General features: G+C 40.5%; 1 long non-coding RNA gene across 1 annotated transcript; it reads right to left on the bottom strand.

Annotated features, from left to right (window-relative positions):
- Positions 1-7,841: 7,841 nt before the first annotated feature.
- LOC139083654 (uncharacterized) lies at positions 7,842-8,977 on the bottom strand. Its single transcript, XR_011540543.1, has 2 exons — positions 8,859-8,977; positions 7,842-7,959 (listed from the first exon to the last, which is right to left on the bottom strand). It is a non-coding gene; the product is annotated as an uncharacterized lncRNA (long non-coding RNA).
- Positions 8,978-21,733: the final 12,756 nt, after the last annotated feature.

Below are 21,733 nucleotides of genomic sequence, written 5' to 3'. Positions count from 1 at the left end.
ATGTTAATGAACGTATTCCTAGTTCATTACTTTTTCTCGCTAAGCAGTACCCTATTGTATGGATACACCATAATTTATCCATTCACCTATTGGTGGACGTTTGGATTGTTCCCATTGTTTAGTTATGGTGAATAAAACTGTTATGAAAATTTATATTCAAGTCTTGGGGTGGATATATATTTTCATTCCTTTAGGAGGAGAATTGCCGGATCCTGTGGTAAGTGTCTGTTTATGACAAAGTGCTAAGTTGTTTTTCAAAGTGTTTGTACCATTTTACATACCCAACAGCAGTTCGAGCTCCACCACACTTAAGTACTGTCAGACTTTAAAATTTTAGCCATTCCAATGTGTGTACTATAGTATCACATTGTGGTTTTAATTTCCCTAATAACTAATGATGTTAAACATCTTTTCATGTGTTTATTTGTCATTCATATGTCTACTTTTGTGAATTACACGTTTGAATCTTTTGCCCACTTTAAAATTGTGGTAGTTACTATTGAGTAGAGTTTTAAAAAAATATTCTGGATAATAATCGTTTGTCAGATAAATGTATTGTGAATGTTTTCTCCTGTGGCTTCCCTTTTTGTTTTTTTAAACAGTATCTTTCAAGCAGCAGACATTCTTAAGTCCAATTTATCAATATTTTCTTTTATGGCTTGTGTTTTCTGTGTCCTATTTTAAAAATCTATGCTTATCCTAAAGTTTAAGAGATTTTCTTCTATGTACTCTCCTAGAAGCTTTACAGTTTTAGCTTTTATATTTAGGTCTAGGATGTATTGCAGGTTAATTTTCATGTATGATATGAGATGAGAGTTGAAGATCACTTTTTTTCTTAGGGGTGTCTTGTTACTCCAGCGTTATTTGTTGGAAAGACTCTTTTCCTCACTGAATTTCCTTGGCACTTTTGTCAAACAATTGACCATGTAGGTATAGATCTCTTTCTAACTTCTCTGCTTTGTTCCATTGATCTACATGTCTAATCTTACGCCATTACCACACCATCTGATTACAGTAAATCTTGAAATCGAGATGCATCAGCGTGTGTCCCGCACCAAGTACACCTTGACATCAGGTAGTACAGCTCTCCGGGTGTTCGTTGGCTGGCCTCTGGCTTCACTCTACAAATGCACGGCTTGGTATTCAGTAAAGACTCAAGATCCTTACGCAGATTTCTGGAGCTGTTTTTCTGGGCATCATCTTCTCTGGAACTCTGAGCTGCTTCTTGCAGCCTGGCTCCCTGATGTCCAATCTCAACATGGGATTATCTCAATTCTGCTTGGGATCCTTCTACCTGTGCTGCATCCAGAATGTGCCTCGAGGCAGAAACTGAGGCCGTGACAGAGTTCAGTTCGTCTGTTTCCCTCTCTCAGGATCACAGTCCTGGGCTGCTTGTTGTCTAATGTCTCAAAACAGTCGCTTTTAAATATTTGTCCAATTTCCTTGTTTTTTATGGAAGGAGGGTAAATCCATATTCTGTTATTCCATCATGGACAGAACTGTATCGTCTGTTCTTACCTTAAAACGGAAGGACAGAAGATCTTAACTATCAGAAGAGCCATTTGAGAGGCATCACCCTGTAGGCAGTAACTGAAAATGCTGAAGTAGGTGAGTCTCCTGGAGCACAGAGCACCAGCAGGAAGGGCAGAGCTGTGAGTGTGTCAGTGAAAAGAGCAGCTGGAAGAGGCCCAGGATTGGGGGTTATTTTTCTCTGTTTCTTTAACACGGGAGAAAAAATAAGCATGTGAGTTGAATGACTGCTCTCAAAGCTTCAGAAGCTGATCTGAGCATAAACTAAAATTTTAAGTGAGAGTTTGAACAATGGCATCCCATGGGCCAATAGGACACATAGATATCCTTTGTTTGGCCAGCAGTGTTTGTTTTTTAAAATTTCAATTTGTCCCTAAAATTTAAAAATCTGAGATTTCATATAAAAATCTGAAATTTCCCGCTTTTCTCAAAGAATTAGAACATGTACCATTACTGGGTCTTGTAGAAACAAGACAGTCCTTTAGACGGACCATGTGCTCTCGAGTTTGCCCCTCCCTGTCACCCCCGCTGGCCTTCTCTCATTGACCTCACCTATCGGTTCCATGAACGCATTTGGATTTGTGTCCTCTGCATTAATAAATGGTTATCTACTAAGCAATTTTAAATTTACTAAGTCAATTTAAGTAATTTTAGGGGCTTTGTGGAAATCATTAAGGATGTCCACAAATATTCCAGTTTTCCTCTTCCTTATAGGAATGTGGCAGAATTACACTTCCCACCCATGTTAAATGTAGACAGCCATGTGTGGGAAGCAGAATAATGGCTCCCGAAGACGCCCACGTAGTTCCCAGAACCTGTGAGCATGTTATGACACACAGCAAGGGAGAATTAAAGTGGCTAATCAGAGGACCTTGAAATTTAATGACATTGGACGGGCCCAGTGTAAGTACAAGGGCCCTCAAATGTGGAAGAGGAAGGCAAGAACAGTCAGTGAAGACTCAGAGTGAGGTGATGCTGGAAAGACTCAAGTGGCCAGTCCTGGCTTTGAAGGTGGAATGGGACCATGAGCCAAGGAATGAGGACAGCCTGAGGAAGCTGGAAAGGGAATAACAACAAACCAAAGCCAGGTTCTCCCTAGGGCCCCCGGAGGAGATGCAGCCCTACTGACGCCCTGATTTTAGCCCAGGGAGACCCGTTTCAGATCTTGACCTCCAGAACCGGAAGATGATAAATGTGTGTTGTTCTAAGCTGCTAAATTTGTGGTAATTTGTTACAGTGGCAATAGGAAACGAATACAGCATGTAACTTATCTTAATGAAATACAACAGTGACATTTAACTGCCAGGGAGACAGCACCGCACTCACTCCTTTGACTTGCCATTGTAGACTGCAGATGACAGAGATGGAGTTTGAGTCCCTGAATGAGGACCAGTGATCTGGCATGGATGTACACCATGAATAAGAAAAAAATCTTTGCTTTTAAGCCACTGAGATTCCAGGATTCTGTTTGTTACTGTAGCATAACCTAACCTAAGAGACATGGCCTCTAAAGAAGGAATCATCCAACCAAGTTGTTATTCTCACTGTATAAATGTGGGGAGAGGGGGTTGTTTCAGCTTCCGGTAAACACTGCATCCTCATTAAAAGGAACAGTTGCATAGTAACTGAGGTAATAAAAGATGCTGTCCTGGTGAATTGTTTCACAATTACGTGGGAGAGAAAGCCCCTCAAAATTGCTGGGGCTTATGCAAACACGCTTGATGCATTTTACTTCATCTTTAATGGGTAATACTTGGGGGTGGGTCCATGCTGGCTGAAAATTCTAATACTCCTGCCCCCTACAACTTCACAGTGCATATCATGTGATTACCTCTCCATATGATGGTGATTTTGAATATGTCCTATGGGAGGCGGAAAGGGAGTTCAGCCTTTGTTTTAGAATGGTTGGTCAAATTTATCTTTTGCTATTGATGATACCAAAAAGTTTTGGCTTCATGATTAAAGTAAAGGTAACTTCAAGTAAATCTTTAGGGTCATGATCAAACTTGACACAACGTCTATCAAGTTTTTTTCATAAATGAGCTGTCAGATTTCAGGGCATTCAAGATTTTCTTGTGCAATGAGATTCTAAATTCTTAATGACCAGTTTTTACCAATGTCCTTGTTGTATTGACATGAGTTCTGTCTTATCTTTGTAGATACCACTATTTTCTTAAATCAGGAAGAAATTTGTATTTTTTCCAGTGTGTTCTCATATAATTCTCTCCTTTTCTTCAATTGTATTATCAGACGATCCAAAAGCCTATGAATTACTTGTATTAAAAGTTTCTCTTATGAATTACCGCTTTTGTATGGTCTGAAAATATTTGTTACAATTGGCTACTCAGTGTCAGGATAATTTTCACTCATTTATATGCTCATTTTTTAATCACTTTTGTTTCATATTCTATTAGTTTTTTACCTGAATTTTCCCTCAGTTCCTTTTTTTAAAATAGCTTTATTGAGGTATAAAGGAATACTGCACATTTTTAAAGTATACACTTTGTTACGTTTTATACACACATACACCCATGAGGCCATCACTGGTTGAGACAGTGAACACATTCTTCACCTCCAAAAGTTTCCTTGTGTCTCATTAGATATATGCTTTGCAAAGATCTTCTCCCTATCTTTTCTCTACCTTAGCAGTATCTTTTAAAAAGCACAAGTTTTTAAATTATGTTGAAGTTCAATTTGTTTATTTGTTCTTTTCTTGATTGCATTTTGGTTTTGTATCTAAGAAATCTTTGCCTAATATTCCAGATCACAAAGATATTCTCCTGTTTTTTCTCCTAGAAGTTTTATGTGTTTCATTTAGGTCTATGATGCATTTGAGTTATTCTTTGTATGCGGTGTGAGGTACGGATCCAAGTTCACTTTTTTGCACATGGCTGGCTGGTTGTCCCAGCACTGCTCATGGAAAGGCTGTGCTTTCTCCACTACATTGCCTTTGTGTCTTTAAAACATTTCTTATATTTACAGAAGAGTTGCAAAGATAGTACAGAGAATTCCGTCACCCAGTTTCCCCAACGTTAATCTCTTAGTTTTGACAAATGAATGGAGTGATGTAAGATGCTAACATTAGTACATTACTATTAACTAAATTCTAAACTTTATTTAGATCTTGCTTATTTTTCCACTAATGTCCTTTTTGTGTTCCAGGACCCGATCCAGGATACCACATTGCATTTGTTTCAATGTCTTCTTCTGCTTTCTTGGTCTACACGTAAATCAAATAAAAATGAACTAGATCAAAGTCTTAAAACATAGACAAGAAAGAAAATTAAGTATTATTCTGAAATGCTAATATTTATGGCTATTAAGATTTTAAAGTAAAATAGAGAATTCCCCTTTGAGGTTATAATGAACAGTGGCATTCCTAAGTAACCAATATTTCAGAGGAATCATCGAAATAATTGCTGCTTTTAATCCATGAGCATTTGAGAAAATACTAAAATAAGAAAAGCAAATTTAACAGTTATCCAAAATGCTTTATTAAGAATTCATCAAAAAATGAGAAAATAAGTATAAAATTAGGTGGCAAAGAAAATAAACAAATCAGACAGCAAACTATAGTTCACTATTGGAGATTTTACTTCAGGTATGATGACTCTGATCAATCGTTGATTACTGTGTAATATAGTTATGATAGAAAACCCTATGAGTGATTTTTAATTTTCTTGTCAACTAAAAACGATCTAGCTGTGACTTTATTCAACAAAGTGAAGCAAGTTCTGGAAGATTTGAAACTGCTGTTGAATGGCATTTGTGGTCAGTTTTATGACAATATAGCTACAATGAAAGGTGTAACCAAGCATTCTTTAAAAACATGAATAAATACACGATATATGCTGTCTAGCTAGTTTCCTAAATCTCATTAGAAAAATGTTGCTTCCTCACTAAAAGGATTTGTTGACTTGGATTTGGCATTTTGCAACTATTATTTGTGTCCTTCTCAGGTTCATCCTGCAGATAAAGTATTTTAAAAATACTTGCCAACTTAGATGATCCGCCCATGATAAAACTTCTCAAACGTCGCCACATGGATTCAAAAACATTTTAAAGACTCTGAAGTACATTTGCAAAGATTTGAAGAGAAACCTGATTGTGAAGAAGATGCAACATGTGTTTTATAAGAGTTGATGAAGCTGAAATATACGACTAAATTTCTCAAACAATTACAAGCTTACAGGAAGGTTTAAAGAATATTATAAAGAACTGATTTCCCTGAATCATTTGAGAGCAAACTACTGAAGTGATGTTCACCACTTTAGGTGTATTCCTACAGACAAGGACATTCTCCAAGGGAACCACAACGAAAATCAGAAGATTAGCACTGTTACTTTATGACCATCTGAGCCTCAGATCCCATTCAAACTTCTCTAATTATCCTGATAAAGTCTTTTAGAGAAAAAGGGTCTGGTTTACAATCACACATTGACTTTAATTGCCATGTCTCTTTAGTCCTTTTAGGCTAGACGAGTTCCTTAGTCTTTTCTTGACTTTTACGACCTTGACAGTTTTGAAGTCTTTTTATTTTGTAGAAATATCCCTCAATTTTGGTTCGTCTGATTTTTCCTCATGACTCGACTAGGTTATGTGTCTTTGGCAGGAATATTTCGGATATTGGGCTGTGGTCTTCCCAGGGCATCTCATCAGGTAGCACACGGGTTCCGTCTGCCCTGTTGCTCATGGTATTCACCTTGATCACTTGATTAAGGTGTCTACAAGGCATCTCCACTGTCAAATTAATGTTTTCCCTTTATAATTAGCAAGCACTTTGTGGGGCGATATTTGAAACTATGCAAATATCCCATTCCTTATCAATTCACCCATATCTTCAATCTATTTGTTTATGTCTGTATAGGCTTGTGCTTATTTTGACAGTATACTAAAATCTTTTATCACTCTTTTTTGCAGTTTTCAAAACTGTGGTAAAAACATATAAAATTTATCCTCTTAACCATTCTCAAGTGTACAGTTCACCAGCCTTAACTCCACTTACAATGATGTGTGACAGACCTCTAGAATGTTTCCGTCTTACAAAACTGAAAAACCGAAACTCTGTCTAGCAAAACACGACTGTCCATTTCTCCTGCCCACCAGCTACCCCCAGCCTCTGGCAACCAGCATTCCACTTTCTGTTTCCATGATTTTGACTGGAAATTTGCAATCATGATTTAGACTGGGAGAGCACTCTAGATATCTCGTATAAGTGGAATCATACAATATTTGTCCTCTTGGGACTGGCCTATTTCACTCAGCATAACGTCCTCAAGGTTCAACCATGTTGGAGCATGTGACAGGATTTCCTTCTTTCCGAAGACTGAATAAGATTCCACTGTCTGTCTATACTACTTTATTTATTCATCTGTTGATGGACATTTGGGCCGCTTTCACCTCTTGGATATTGTGAATAATGCTGCAGTGAACATGGGTGTGCAAATATTTCTTCAAAATCCTGCTTCCAATTCTTTTGGATATGTACTCAGAAGAGGGATTGCGGGATCGCATGGTAATTATATTTTGTTTTTTGAGGAACTTCCATGTGATTTCTACAGCAGCTGCACCACTTTACATTCCAACCAGCAGTGCACGGGGTTCCAATCTTTCTACATCCTCACCAACGCTTTGTTTTTTCATGGTGACCATCCTAATGGGTATGAGGTGATATCCCATTGTGGCTTTGATTTGCATTTCTCTAATGGTTAGTGATGTTGAGCATCTTTTCATGTACCTGTTGCGCATCTGTATATTTTCTTTGGAGAAATGTCTATACAGGTTCTTTGTCCATTTTTTAATTAGATTAATTGATTTTTTGTTGTTGAATTGTTAGAGTTCTTTATATCTTCTAGATATGAATTCCTTATCAGATATATGACTTACAGTTTTCTCCTATTCCACAGGTTGCATTTTCACTCTGCTGATTGTTTCCTTTAATGTTTTGAATGCAGACGTTTTTAGGTTCAAAGTGGTCCCATTAATCTGTTTTTGCTTTTGTTGCCTGTGTTTTTGGTGTCATACCCACAAATCATAACCAAATCCAATGTCATTAAGTTTTTCTCCTGTTTTTTTCTAGGAGTTTTATAGTTTTAGGTCTTACATTTAGGTCTTTAATGCATTTTGAGTTAATTTTTGTACATGGTGTAAAGGTCCGACTTCATTCTTTTGCATGTGGATATCCAGTTTACCCAGCACCATTTGTTGAAGAGGCTGTCCTTTCCCCTTTGTGGTCTAGGTGCCGTGTCAACGGTCATTTGACCATATACACAAGAGTTTATGTCTGGACTTCCCGTTTGGTTTCCTTGTTCTTTGAGTCCGTACTACCATTCTTTGCTGTTCATGCCGCCCCCAGTGTGGCCAGGGGAGCACCCATTCTGTCTGGCTTCTGGGTTGCTTTGATGTGTCTCCATCATTCTTTGATGCCTTCTGAAATGAGATGTTGTTATTATTTGCTTGGCCTTTGCCAGCCTCAAAATCAGCCATTTCTCGAGGAGCCCTGAATCCTAGTAGTGGATACGACATTTAGCAGCTGAGACCTAGATGCTGGGTGTCCTCTCTGATATTAAAGTGCCACTGTTCTCAGTGGACAGAGATAGAAAATGTATATATTTACACGAAACTCCAATCCAAAACCACAGGGTCCATTCTAGTTTCACCCTTTCTGTATTTTTAACTCCCTTCTCAGAAAGTAAGAAATCAGCCTTCTGTTTTCCTTTTCCCTAATCAGTTCCCCCATATGTAACCATCTCCCACCTCCATTGCTACCCTCTCACCCACCCAGATATCTCGTCTCCCTACTGGGGCTCTGCCACCCCCCACTCGGCCAGCCTCCTGCATGATGCCCTCCTCCCCACAGGCTGTGGCCACCCACAACAGGCGTCCTTCATCTTACTCAGGCCTGGACTCCCCACGCCAAGGTGCAGCCCCCGTGGACACTTTCCTCACTCACCTTGGGTGTAACACTTTACAAGGATGCTCCTCCTTGTGGACTTCGGGCTCTAATCTCCCCCCGACACACACACACCAGGCTACCTCTTCCACACACACACCCTGTGCACCCCATCTGGGCTCCGACAGCTTGGGTAAGGCCGCCCCCATGTGGGCAGCCTCATCACCCTGCCTGGGCTCTGACACCACACCCTGGTCCAGCTACCTGCCTGGGCTCCCTCTTCACCTGCTCAGGGGAGGCCGGGTCACCCTTTGTTATTCTCCGGAAGGTTTTGGGCTAGTGGTATTATTTCTTCCTTAAATGTTTGAAAAAATTCACTTGGTGGTTTCTTTGTGGGAATTATGGAATTAAAACTCTTTAACAAAGGACTACTCACTTGTCTTCTCACGTCAGGTTTTCGCCCTAGGAATTTGTCCACTGCATCTAAAATCTCAAGTTTATTCGCATAATTTGTTTGTTAAATCATCTTATCTTTTATATCATGCAAAACTTGTCTTACCTCCCCATCTTCATTCCTGAGATTGGTCAGTTTTACCTTGTCCTTCACAATCTCTATCACTCTCGTTAGGGGGTTATCTATTTTACCATCTTTTCAAAGTACCAATTGTTGGCTATGTTGACTCTCTGTTTACTATGTTACCAATTTCTGCATTTATCTCTATAACTGTCTTCCTTCTATTTTTTTTTCTAATTTGCTGTTCTTCTGGCATCTTACTGAGGTAGCCTCATAGATTGGGGGAGGAAACCTTCTTCTGTAAAGGGCCAGATGGTAAATATTTTTGGCTTTGAGCCACACAGTGTCTGTTGTTACTATGCTGTTAGAGTTCCAAAGCAGCCACAGACACACGTAAGCGAACACGTGTGGTTGTGTTCCAATAAACCCTTATTTACAAAAACAGGCAGGGGGCTGGGTTTGGCCTGTGGGCCACATTGTGCTGCCCCCTCGCTTAGATCATCAGATCCCTCACAGGCCTGTTTCCACTGTCTGTTATTTCTCCGGGCTCTCGTTCATCTCTTGTCTTCTGGTAAGTCGGGTTATTCTCGATCGCGTGACAGAATTGCCCTTGAAGCACTGTCGATAGTTTGAAGCTCTGGATGATGTTCATCTTCTTCCAGAGAACTTACTTTTGCTTCTGCCAGGCAGGTAGATTAATGTCACCTGCAGTCCCTTTAATCCAAACAGGGACTGAAATGTCTGAAGCTGGAGGAGCCCTCTGGGTGCCAAGTGAAAACTTGAGGCGCACCCTTTTTCCTTGCAGCCCTCAACTCTAACTTCTGTCCTTTCGGCCCCATGAAGCTGTTAAAACTGTCTTCAGCTTCCAGAACTCTTGGCCTCGACTTTCAGAGTTGGCAGAGAGAGGTGGTCTCGAATGCCAGACTCCTATTTCCTCTCCTAGAGGCTAATTCTGGAATTCCTCGTGCATGGTTTGCTTTCTAAGATACCTAATTTCTCCAGCTTTTCCAGTTATCTGCAGTGAGAGAGTTGGCCTAAACCATCTATTCTGCCATTGCTGGAAACTTGCTTTGTACTCACCACTCGGGGTCACTATTTCCTAGTGTATGGTGTGACTTTTGAGTATACCTAGTAGACGGTGTGCCTGGGTTTGAGTCTTCAGTTCAGGACATTATGTTGATTTTCTATTTAGAACTTCCATTATGAATCTTAGGCTTTTTTTTTGCCTGGCTTTCTATTTCTGTCATTTTTCAGTCCTTTTTAAAAAGCAATAATTCTTAAACCTTTTAAAAAACCCTTTTATCTCCCTGTGTTCCTTTCAATTTTATTTTCATTTCTACCCTGGTTTTTTTTCTTTTCTTTCTTTACTCTCTCATTTCACATTCCATCTTCTTGCGCCATCTACAGTCTCATATTTTGTGTTGTTTTCTCCCATTGTAGCGGTATTGCTTCATTGTCTGTTGATTTTAATTCATGGCAAATGTTGGGCAGGCTGCTCTCTGGGGTAAGAGCACAAATGGGAGCTGCCGACCATGTGTTTACATTTACAAGTTACAAAGCAAGCTTTAAAACTATTAAGTAAAATATACTCTACCTTTCTACCTTGACAAATATACCTTCAAAACAATAAAAGATTTGTACAGCTATGGTTTTTATATGATTGAAATTCAGTAAATATCAGAGATAACTAAATTTTATCATTTCTGCACATGTCTAGGTGTTCTCTGGATGGTCCAGCAGTGTTTGCACAAGAAATAAAACGAGCACACACACTTCATAGCTTATGTTACTTATTCTACGAATTTTATTTTTTGCCTTTATTTCAGCACAATCATCAATAATGTTGTTATACTATTTTCACACAGTTTACTAATTATCTACTAATAATTACATTAGTAGTAATTAGTACTAAGTAATAGAAATTACATGATTATCTACAGTAAATAGTAATTATCTACAGGATTACCAATTTAAATAATTTTACTTAAAGTATACCAAATTTATACAGAGGTGTATAGATTTTGGTACACTCTGAACACAAAGAAAAGAAAATCAATGCTTGGCAGTTAGTGGGAAACAGCACCTTGTTACGCAGGAATCTTGGGCATTGTGCTGAGAGGAAGAATTTAATAAAATAATTAATTTGTCTTTTCTGTTCCCTAAAACTTCTGACACAAATCCTGCTGTATGAAGCATGTCAGGGCGGGACGACCCACACCCCGGGCTGAGGCTCGGACACAGAGCACTAGGTTTTGAAGAGACGGATTTGGAGCAGCCCTTTCCTGGGTCCTGAATGGTGCCATCCACAGGTGCAGGAGTTCAGAGTCAGTAACTGCACTATGCTGGCCCTGAGCGCCGGATCCAAAGTGACAGCTGTTGGGTCTTTAATAAATCTGTGTGCTTGTGAGATGCGGGTCCCTCCAAGGTGTGGGACCCAGAGCAAGGCCCCTTTTGTCTGGGTCTGAGGGTCGTACTGCTGTAATTTTCATCTTCTCTATGGAATGTTTTTCTGGTCACTTTTTTTCTTTATATCTTTGTTTCAGTGCCATGCCAACCACTTCACACCACACATCCTTGCGGCTCTTTCTAAGAGCTGCCCCCCACCCCCACTACTCCAATAGGTCTGTCCTTTCACACCTGTTTACAACAGTACTGACATGTCTTGTCATTTGTGGACTTGGATCTGTAATCTAGTTCGGCTGAAAACAGTGTGCAGGGTGTTGTGGGCTGAACTGAGTCCCCGCTCTCCTCCTCCCCAGAAGGTATGTACCTAGTATCTCAGACTGTGACCTTGGAAACAGGGTCACTGCAGATGTAATTCGTTAAGACTAAGTCACACTAGAGTGGGGTGGCCCTAACCCAATGTGACTGGTGTTCTTATAAACAGATGGCCGTGAAAAGTCGGAGACTCATGAGGAGGACGTCATGTTATGATGAAGGCAGGGACCAGAGTTACGCAGCTCAGGCCAAGGACTGCCCGAGATGGCCAGCAACCTCCAGAAGACAGGAGACAAGGAACGCCCTACAGCGTTCAGAGGGAGCACAGCCCTTCCTACACCTGGATTTTGAACTTCTAGCCCCTGGAACTGAGTCAACAAATTTGCTGTTTTTGTGGTACTGCCACAGCAACACTCGGTCTGTGACACACACGGTGTCCCTCCCTCGCAGCTCTGGTTGGTTTCTAGAGAAAGGGGAAGGAACTTTGGATCTAAGCTGTCACCGAGCTGTCTGCCCACTCTTCTCCACTTTTACAAAAGAATTCTGTCACTGGAACTGCCTATATGAATGCCCCAAAAGGAATGAGTTCCTGTTCCGTATGCTAACCCACAAAGGATCCTGAGTAAACAAGTATATATGGAGTATTTCCAAACATGGAGGCAAAGGAACTTCATAGCCTAAGTCTGACCACAGCAGTGAGGCTTTGAGTTGTAGTGAGTTATGTCCTCACGAAGCATGCACTGTTAGAAACAGAGGTGCCCTGTAAGGAGACACACAGTCCCGGTAAAATCCATCACTCCCCTATGAGGACGCAGGTTCACCACGTGAGAAGAATGGGAAGCTTCAAGGTTAGGACCGTGGAGGCCTCCATGAGGTCACTATTCCAGACCTTTATATACTCCCGCTACTTGCTGACCAGTAGTAGCTCACTGGAGGGTGGATATTTTGTAAAAACGGGGGCTTTCAACTTCTTACAGGGCAACAAGTGGAGACGGCCTCATGACACTTGGTTTGTGGAGCATCCCAGACATCCCTTGATCAATAACCTCCCCTTCCAGCTACTGTCCCATTTCTTTGCTCTTTACAACAACAGTTTTAAAGACCTCCCATCCCCTCCCACCATCCTTCTATCCTCACCACTCCATTAAAATCAGTCACCAATGAATTCCAGATTGTCAAATCAAATGGTCAATTCAGTCTTCACCTAATGGAACCCTTATCAGGTGACACTTCCTTCCCTCTTTTGTGAAACGTGACTTCTGAGACACCCTCTTATTTTTTCCTCCCCCACCCCACTTCTCCTTTTCTTTTTTTTGACTCTTTCACTTCACATGCTGGCCCCATCAATCTTTTCTGTTGCATCCTTTTTTCCCTATTTCTAGGCATAGAAGCACCCTATGGTTCAGTCTGCTGCCCTTTTTTCTTCATCCATCTTCACCTCACTTCATCCATCTCACCTGGTCCCACCGCTTTAAATACTGTTGGGCACTCACACCGCCCACAATTCTATCTCCTGACCAGAAATTGTCCCTGAATTCCAGATATCCAAATGACTACTTGATGTTTCCACTTGGTGGTCCAATAGTTTTCTCAAACTCAAGATATTCAATACAAAACTTTGGATTCCCATTCCCACTGTGGGGGCCTGGAATTGGCCACCCCAAGATATGTCTCTTTGGCATGAGGATTGTTTGGGGCTGGTTACTTTTAATAACAGCAACTCTGAGGAGTGGAGTTTGCTTGCCCTTTGTTGGGAAACATTTATATTGTAAAGGAAATCTCCATCTGTAAAGTTGTCTCCCTCTCTGTACCAGGAAGAAGGGGGGATAACCTTATCTCTAGAAACTCTTAATCAATGGGGAAGGCAAGGACTTAAATCTGCATTTGTTTACTGTACTTGTCTGGTAACCTCCTGTAACTGACTCCCCTCACCCCCAACATCCTCCTTTGTCTTTAGCTGAATGTGATATTTAAGGTGGGGGCTTCAGCCATTTTGGCGAGTTGCTCAGCTTCCCATGTATACATGTTATAAAGCTTTGTTTAATTTTCTCCTTCTATTCTGTCTCATGTGAATTTAATTCATTCTCCGGCCAGAAGAACCCACATTGGGTAGAGGAAATGTCTTCCTCCCCTACATCACCAAAAAAAGTTCCCACCCCACTCTCCGGTAATGTAGAAGACAACTGCACTTTTTTGTTTCTTAGGTCAACAACTGTAGAGATTATCTTTGACTTCTCTCTCTCACACTCACCTCGTCCATCAACCAATGAAGCTGGCTCTACATTAACAATATAACCACAATCCTACTGCTTCTCCACTGCCTCTCCCTTCATCTAAACCACGGCAGTTCTTCCCGACAATAATGCAAAATCATTCCAATCGGCTCATCTTCCACAATTGCTCCCTAACAGCCTACTCTTCAGAGAGCAACTAGTGATAAAATGTAGGATGTATCTCCTCTGCTCACACCCTTCCAAGATTCCTGTCACACCGTGAATAAAAGCTAGCACCTTTACCATTCCCTATAAAGCCCTACAGAATCATGCCCTCAAATACATCCCTGAACCCATGTCCGACCGTTCTACCAACGTTTGCTGCTCCATTACCTTCAGGGCATTTGCATTTACTATTCCTTCTGCCACAACGGTCTTCTCCTTGAGGTCTACACGGCTGACTCCCTCAAGATCTTCAGATCTCTGTTCAACCTGCACCTTACAAGGAGGGCCTTCCCTGATGAACCTATATAAAAACACTCTGCTTTACTTCACTTAATAACTTTAATATCAACTGGTATATTTGACCACTGTCTATCTTTTCTGACTAAAAATAAGCTCTGAGAAGGGGAATGGTGTCTGCGGATTCAGTGCTGCATTTCTAGCACCTAGATCAAGCCAGTATATTTGTTAAAAGAATGAATGAATCCTATCTAGAAAGAGACGCTAACTATAGGATGTCCTGATGCAGACCCCATATGGCCCTCACATAAACCCCTATTCCAAGACTTCCTGAATACTGCAGTACTTCCTCTTTTGGGGTTAACCCTGAAAAGTATATATATAAAAGCATTCAAAAAGTGAAATTCCTGCGCTACATCCTCTTCAATCAAGTTATCTCCATAATATTCAACAAGAACTTAGTCATAGTAGATTGGGAGCCCTCCTAATGGATGACAGTATATCCACTGCTTCACAGAAAAATCAACTTCTCATTTCTTCACTAATCTTGAGATGAAGGCATTTTTTTAGTTTGGCCCTAGAACAGTGTCTGGCACCCAGTGGGCAACTCAGTAATTGATGAGAGAATGAACACATGAAACCCACTGGTAACTGAGGCCTTTCAAGTATTGGAAGACACTATCCATTGCCACCCAGTACTAGCTTCCCTAACTCAGCCTGGCCGCTACCCAATGGTAGTTGCTTCCAGCACCGTGCTAGGGCCCAGTCCACCTCAGGAAATCTCTGGTTCTAGTGACCTCTATCTTAGCCGATTTCTTCATGAAGCAGATTCCAACTAAGGTCCTCAATCCAAGATTTTGAAGTGTTAGCACAAACAGCTGTTTTTCAAAACAGTATTTGAAAAAAGGAGACACCATATCACCATAAGAAGGGCAGAAATGGTTTGGCACGGGTAGATTACCGTCTAAGTGCAAAGGTGTCCACGAGAGTGACCCTGGGAGGTATAAGATTCCAGACAGTCTGCTCGGTGAGGGAGGATGGCCGTTCAGGAAACTGCAAAGCACATTACTTGTATTCATCACTACACCCCATCCAAGACAATGATGCAGGCACTTTTGCGTAGCCTCACATGCAACTCAAAGTTTCAGAATGTCTGTCTTGTCACTAACCATCGCGAGTAACTACACTTCTCCCACACCCAGGCCAGCACCCTGGATCCTGGTGATCAGGCACTTGGCTTCCTCCACCCAGCACTGTGTGAAGACTAACCTTGAGGCTGTTCAGTGGGAAAGTAGTGTCATGAGCTCACTTCTGATAAATGTAAACCCAATGCTCTCCTTTGACATTATTTGAAATTTTGAAATAAAACCTATCAAAGCAATGGTAGTTTTAAAGTATGCTTTTTCAAACCACACATGCCCCTTTCTTCCACGTCGAGAATCTGACAGAGCGGGAGACTGTTTATAACCTTACCTATTTGCTGTCTCCACAGCTTCACTGGACCGTTCATTGTCTCCCACTTCATCAACTGTACTCAAATAAGATTTCAGACATAAATAGGAGACTGTTTTAAAGGACATTTATGTTTTTTGGAGAAATACCCTAAGTATTACCTTCAGTACTTGTTAGTATCATATTCCAGGTATGACGGCAGCTTGAATTCAGTTAGCCTTAAACAAGAAATAGCATATTTCTATCATTGTAATTTTACTGTAAAGTATGGGTATATTAAAACATATACTTGCAGTTCACAGCCAAAACACATGGATATCAACCATTCTGATTAACGAACACGTGACACCACCTTAGGAGCCCCTAAGGGGTTGCATTCCTCCACCTCTCCGCCCCAGAGCCACATGCCGAATTTTGTTAATGATTCCTTGTATTACTCTTCTATTGTCTCCCTAACATACGAATCTCTACTACACACACACACACACACACAACTTTGCCTGTTTCAGAACTTTATATAAATGGAATAAGACTGTGTGAATTCTGTGACTTGCTTCTTCCAGCCAATGTAATTTTAAGATTCATTTATGTTGCTTGTGCAGTTGGAGTTCTTGTATTTTTAGGGTATATGCACTGCATTGCACAAAAGTCCTCTCTACTGTTGCTGGACATCTGAGCTTTTCCAGTTTTTTGCTATTAGAAGAAATGTTGCCATAAACATTCTTGCAAATGCCTCCTAGTGCAGAGATACAAGTTTCCCTAGTGTATACATACACATTTACTTTATAAAGTAATGTTAGGCTGTTTTCCAAAGTGGTTGTACCAATTTACACCCCTTCTGCTTTTCATTGCACTATGTCCTAACCAGTACTTAGAATTGATGAATTAAACTTCTGCCAATCTTGCAGGTGTGACATGGCACCTGTGATTTTAATATGCATTTCTTGGATTACTAATGAAGTTGACTATCATTCCACATATTTATGGAATATTTGTGTTTTTTCTGTGAAATATCAGTTCATCTGTTGCCCATTTTTCTGTTGGGTTTCAGTAGTTCTCTGATAGATCTGTTGTTTATTCTATATTCTCAGTATTAGACCTTGGTCAGTTTTGTGTTTTAAACATCTCCTCCTAGTTTGGGGCTTCTCTTTTCACTCTCTTTGTGGTGTCTTTTAATGAACAGAAGTTCTTAACTTAATGTATTCACATATATCAATCTTCCTCTTTATGATTTGTACTTTTAAGAAATCCTTTTCTAATCCAAGGTCATAAAATTATGTCCTATACTTTCTTCTTAAAACAGCCCTAAGTTCGCCTCTCCCATTAAGTCCACCTAGAATTGCATTTCTATATAGCATTAGGCAAAGATCCTATTTTTTCTATCTCAGTAGAGTCCACAACAACTTCCATTCTAGCATAAATCTAATTTTCATATTTATATGGCTTTTGGTCTCTCTATATTGTCCCTGGGTGGTTTGTCTATTCCTGCACCAAGTCTGTAGTATCCTATCACAGGTCTCGGGATCTGAGAGGGCAAGTCTTCCCCACCTCTTTCTTGGTTACCATTTGCCTTTAACTCTCACATAAAGTTTAGAGCCAGATTGTTAAGTTCAATAACAAAAAGAAACCAATCTCTTGGGATTTTAGTTGGATTTGCAGTAATGCTAGATCAATGTGGGGGGAACTGACAAATTTACAATACTGACTCATCCTATTCACCAACATGGTAAGTTCATTGCTTTGGTCTATATTAATGTCTTCCATGAAAGATTTAAAGCTTTCTCCAAGAGGGCTTGTACACTTTTATTATTAAATACTAGCTACTTTATCTCTGGTTTCTATATGGATCTTGTGTTCACAGGGCTTGCTAAACTTTTAATTCTAATAAAAGAATCTGTACTCTTTCATATCAACTCATATTGTCTGTAAATTAATAACCACTAAGTCCCATGGTCACATTCATGACTCTAAAGTGGACTATTGCTTTGATTTTTGGGGGTGTTTTTGGTGAGGAAGATTAGCCCTGAGCTAAGATCTGTGCCAACCTTTCTTTATTTTCATGTGGGTCACTGCCACAGCATGGCTTGCTGAATGGTGTAGGTCCATGCCCGGGATCCGAACCCATGAACCCCAGGCCGCCGAAGCAGAGCATGCAAACTCAACAACCACACCATCAGGCCAGCCCCTGGTTTACTGCTTTGTTACTGCATCTTTCTGAATTTGTTTCCTCACCTTTAAGATGAGGAGCCCCAAGAGGAGTGTCTGATGCTTCCATGCAGGAAGACATGGGAAGTGGCAGAACACGTCAGCCTTCCAGCTCTCTCCTCCACATGGCACTCAGTCTTCTTCTTTTGTTTACCTTTCTCAAGGTAGTTTTTGCACATTGCAGTCATTATGAGTGTTGAGTAGGAATTATTTCATTTTCTGGCTCCCAAAGGGCTAAAAGAATATTTCTTGGCCTATCCTCCTTCCTGAATCCCATACTTAGCACGGAGCAGACACTCCAATCTAAAAAAGATAGGATTTCAGCCAGGGTTACAGACAAAGCAGGACTACACAGCTAAGTCAAGCCAGGCCCACTCTACAGCTGCCCTGGGAATTGATTCAGAATGAAAGCAGAATACTCCACACCTCTTCAGATAAATGCGTACATTTCTTCAACACATTCTCTAATTAATATCTATGTACAGAAGTACAATATATGTAGATACAAAATACCTTCCCTTCAAATGACTCTCACTGTGTGCACTGACAAATTTAGAAATGTTTCCAGTGTAAGGAAAAAAAAGAAAAGGTTTCAACTGATTATTAATGGGTTTTATTAACTGATTTCACCAGAATAATCAGGGTATTCTTCTTCTTACTTCCTTTTTGTTTGGCTGTGCTGCTGTGACTTACGGACACTGATTAGAAAAGCATCTTTCAGATCTTTCTTGCACACTGGAGCCTGGCTTGGATCTTTCAGTTCTTGTGGTTGCACTTTATCGACTGTGTTACTTTGGGCCTGAAGGCATACACTGAACTGTTTCCTCAATTATAAAAGGGAATTACCAAATCATGACTTACCCTTTAACTCTTACTTAAAGCTATCACTAGATGGCAGCACACTAATATTTTAAAACATTTAAAAATATTTAAACTACTGCAAAAATCACAAAATATTTAAAAATAAGATACCAGTTTTCACCCCTAAAATTGACAGACTTTTCTAAAGCACCTACTATTGAAAAGAATGTGGAGAAATGTGCATTTTCACTACAGGTGAGGTGAAGGCAATTCAGAGGGTAACCTGATGTGTCCAAAACCTCAAATGTTCCCCCTCATTGAATTAAGCACTCCAAGGAACTACTTTTTGGAAAACAGAAACGTGGATTTAGATTTACATATAAGGATATTCACTGCAGTATCCTTTATACTAGTCAACAATTTAGTGAAATAACCTGAATACCCAGTGACAAGAACGCATTAAAATTATGATGTAAGTTCAAATGCCAGGTAGCCATTAAAAACAGAATTTGTCGATCTTTAATGTGCATATGAGTCACCTGGGGATCTTGTCCAAATGCAGATGCTGACTCCCTGGGTCTGGGGGCCTGGATTTGGCATTTGTCACAAGTGCCAGTCCAGGTGAGCTGACACTGGCAGTCTGAAAGCACACTTTGTGAATAGCAAGCTTTTAGACCATTGAGTGATGTAAGAAAATGCTGATACAGTAAGCACATTCAAATGCTCCCAAATAACCTCCCCATATACTCTCCCTATAAAACTGACTGACCCACACAACACGTGTCCAAGAACTTCTGCTCTAAGTACATTATACTTTTACTAACAGCCAGTTGTGTTTGTTCCTAAACTATGTCAACAGTACTTTCTCCTGTGATTTCATGACTTAATATTCTGTAAACCAATGAAATGCAAGTGCATACAGAACCAGTTCAATGAAAATTGAGGTAAATACTTGGAAAGACTCAACAAAGATGAGTCACTTTAAAAACTGCAGTTGACAACGACATACCACTTCACTGGAAAATAACAAGGGTTGGTCAAGATGTGAGAAAATGAAACTTCATGCATTGCTGGTGGGAACGTAAAATGGTGCAGCTGCTGTGGAAAACAGCTTGAGGGTTCCTCAGAAAGTTACACATAGAATTACCATATTATCCAGCAATTCCACTTCTAGGTATATACCCAAAAGAACTGCAAACAGGGACTCAAACAGCTATTTGTACACCAACGTTCACAGCAGCATTATTCACCATAACCAAAAGGTGGAAACAACGCAAATGTCTATCAACAGATGAATGGATAAACAAAACGTGGCATACATACAATGGAATATTATTCAGCCATAAAAGGAATGAAATTCTGATACATGCTACAACATGGATGAACCCTGAAAACATTACACTAAGTGAAATAAACCAGTCATATAGGACTACGTATTGTATGATTCCACTTACACGAGGTACCAAAAATAGGCAAATCCATAGACAGAAAGAGCAGTATAGGTTGCTAGGGGTTGGAGGTGGGGCAGGAATGGGGAATTGTCGAATGTATACAGAGTTTGTTTGGGATGATGAAAAAATTCTGGAAATAGTTGGTGACGGCTGCACATTTTGAATGTACTTAATGCCACTGAAACGTACACTTAAAAATGGTGAAACTAGCAATTTTTCCATTACGTATTTTACAATTTGAAAGATGCCGCCAAATTAGCTCTTACAACTGTAGTATTATAAGCTTAAGCTAACAAGATGTGATAGACTTACACTAAAAGGACATTCATCCATTCAACTATACTGAACATCTATGTGTCACCACTGATGTAGGCACTTGGGACTGAGAAAATAAAACAAGATCCTTGCTTTCATGGGCCTTTACATTCTAATGGACAGCAAATATATATTGTACCAGAAAAGATGTATTGTGTTAGGCAGGAAATGCTTGGAAAAATAATAAAGCAGAGCAAGGGGGATAGCAGGTTCCATTCTTCAAAAGGAAGGTGAAAGCAAACCTCATTAAGGTAACAGTCACGTGGGTCTTCAAAGCATTCCAGGCAAGAGGAATGGCCCATGCAAAAGCCGAGGGACGGCAGCACGTTAGCTGTATGAAAAACAGGGAGGCCACAGTGGCTAGGATGGAGTGAGCATGGGGACGGTGATGGGAGATCTGCTGAGAGGTAACAGGGGCCAAATCAGAGAGGAATCTTTTAAGTCCTGGAGCTTTACCCTGATAGAAATGGAGAGCCACTGCAGGATTTTGAACAGACATGATAGAAAACTGACAGCTGTTCTGAGAATAGACTGTAGAGAGGCAGAAGCAGAAAGCAGAGACCTATTAGGTATTACTGCAATAATACAGGCAAAGGATGAAAGTAGTACTGAGTCGTCAGATTCTAGGTATTTTCTGATGGTAGACAAAGATCTCCTGACATGTTGGATGTGAGTGTGAGAACAGTCAAGCATGATTTCAGTTTTGGCCTAAGCAATTGAAATGGTGGTGCTGGTGTTAGCTGTTGCACAAGACTGGGCTGGCCAGGTGTTGCGTGGGCTGGAGCAGGTGAGCTCCACCTTGGCATCTGAGATAACTCTTATCCAAGTAGAGATGTCCACTAGGCAGTTAAGTCTCCAGTCTGGGAAAAACGTCTAATTTGGAAATAGAAACTTAGGAATGAGAGCATATCAAAATACTTAAAAGCCACGAGGCAGGAAAGAGTGCTATGGAATGGAAAGACGAAGCCTCCTGGAAGTGCCCCGAAAGGGGAAAGGTTAGGGAAGAAAAACTGCAAAGGAGATGGACAGGAATGTAAGGAAGAATGAAAACCTATTAGAATCTTCATTCGTGCCTCCCTGCTTTATCTGCCTATTTATGCTAACTGATCGTCTGATTGACTTCTGAGAGAATGACATGTTGCATCCTCAGTATGTGAGCAAGGAAGGGGAACACCTGGTG

This window comes from Equus przewalskii, chromosome 5 (genome assembly GCF_037783145.1).
Source record: "Equus przewalskii isolate Varuska chromosome 5, EquPr2, whole genome shotgun sequence".
Lineage (NCBI taxonomy): Eukaryota > Metazoa > Chordata > Mammalia > Perissodactyla > Equidae > Equus > Equus przewalskii.
Note: the sequence above shows the minus strand (reverse complement) of the source record. Positions and strands in the feature narration are given on the sequence as shown.